The following is a 1925-nucleotide window of genomic DNA, read 5'->3' as shown; positions in this document are numbered from 1 at the left end:
TTTTTTTTTTTTTGCTGACTTAGTCAAATGAATTATGCTTTTGCTTGAATTTGCAACTCGAGCGTCATTTTCAAATATGTGTGCGTACGTCTCCTTTCCAAATCGTTCAACAAATCATTTCATTGAGCTCAAACAAAACACAAAACACCAAAAGCAGTTTGGCCATTTCCTTGCGCCTTTTGTGTAATTCCTCTGATCATCGTTAGGTGGTAGTCAAGTACCATTTCCTGCTTGACGGTGAATCAAAAAAAACAAAACAATTGTCCTCTTTGAAATAGCGCCAGACTTCGTCTTTATCTGGACTTTTTTGTCCACGCATTCAATGATAATATTGGAAGTTTTGACTTGACAAGCTACACCCGCAGGCCGCAAGCGTTTTTAAATTCCTGGCTTCGAGATCGTACCGCTTCCTTCTCTCTCTCCCTCCTCGGCCTCGAAGCTGAAACGCTTTCCGACGTCGCTGTCCACGGTGCTGATTCAGTGCTCAATAACCCGGAAATGAGCACAGGACGCACCCATTCAAAAAATGTCGCCCGTCCACGTGCAACTTACGTCGACAAAGTTAAGTATGAGGTGGACGTCATAACTATGGACACATTGTTGTCACCTGTGGTGTGTCCAATCGGTAGTTGAACTACACACTAAATGTCTCCTTGATTAAATTTTCATTAAGGAAAAAAAAATTGTCACTGGGGGCGGGGAATCAGAAACATGATCGACATCTGTGGATTCACCTTTTTGTAAGATTTTTTTCTCCTTTTTTTTTTTTTTTTAGGGGGGGTGGGGCAGCCCATTTTGGTGGAAAATCATAAGTGTTTTGCATTCCGGACAAATTATACGAACAAGTCAAGGTCCGCATTGTACACATTTTTGGGCATAAAATCTTGCTTTGATGAACACTTAGGACTACTATGCTACATTGTGTAAAAAGTTGTGGAAACGCACGACGCATTGAATGCCTTTTTTATAGTCAGCTTTTCTTGACATCATTTTTTTATCATTATTATTTTTAATTTCCATATGTACAGTACAGAACTTTATTGTTGTATTTGTCAGGGCTGCGAATACAACTCACGACGTGAGCGAGAAGGGAAAGGAGGACGTGTAGCCCCTCCCACGTCCGAGTGGGAGAGGCAAAAAGAGAGGAACGGAAAGAAAGAGAGACGACGACGACGAGGAGGAGGAGGAGATGGTGAGAGAGAGCGAGAAGAGGAGAGGGGCCAAGCGACCGTGGCACAAACCGGGACGACGATGAGCTCGACGTGAAAGCGCGTTCACGATGCTTTAAAAAAAAATCTCTGTCTCTTTTCTTTTGTTTGTTTGTTTTTTTTTACCTTTTTTTTTAAACCTTCCGACTTTGATTTTTTTTTCTGCCCCCTCCCCTCGTTTTTGCGCTCGTGACGACGACGACGACGAGGAGGAGACGCACACGCAGGTGTGACCATTTTACACACACACACTCACACACACACAGACATACACACACACACACACGCACACACACACACACACACACACAAACACACGCACGCGCGCGATTGTGTTGCATTTGTCATGTTAAGGAGCCATGTTGGAGCGGTATATGCTGCGCGTACGCAGAGGGCAATCTTTCGTTTCGTTTGAGGGGAGGCGTTGAGGGAGGACGACGGGGTTGGAAGAGGGGGGTGTTACCTCTGCCCAAAATAATGCTACCTCTGTGAGATGGCGCTGCTCCGGTATTTATGAATGAGCCCTGTAATGGCGCCCCCTCGCATCCTTCCTTCTTCCCTTCCATCCTTCCTTCCTTCCTTCTATGCAGCCTTCCTTCCTTCTTTGTCATCGTGACGCATGAGGCCGCTCCGCTGATGACTGTGGTTCTGACGATTATGAGGATGGTGGTGGGACTTAATCCACCGATCTGGATGTTGATTTGAAGCCGCATTTTA

General features: G+C 45.1%; 1 protein-coding gene across 1 annotated transcript in view; it reads left to right on the top strand.

The window, feature by feature from the left end:
* The first annotated feature begins 1391 nt into the window (after nt 1-1391).
* The window catches only part of diras1b (DIRAS family, GTP-binding RAS-like 1b), a 25584-nt gene continuing 25050 nt past the window's right edge, over nt 1392-1925 (top strand). Inside the window, exon 1 of the mRNA XM_019872659.1 lies at nt 1392-1435. The gene's annotated coding sequence lies outside the window, so the exon portion shown is untranslated. The remainder of the gene's footprint in view (nt 1436-1925) is intronic.

The sequence above is a fragment of the Hippocampus comes genome, unplaced genomic scaffold (genome assembly GCF_001891065.2).
Source record: "Hippocampus comes isolate QL1 unplaced genomic scaffold, H_comes_QL1_v1.1 scaffold92, whole genome shotgun sequence".
In the NCBI taxonomy this organism is placed as follows: Eukaryota; Metazoa; Chordata; class Actinopteri; order Syngnathiformes; family Syngnathidae; genus Hippocampus; species Hippocampus comes.
Note: the sequence above shows the minus strand (reverse complement) of the source record. Positions and strands in the feature narration are given on the sequence as shown.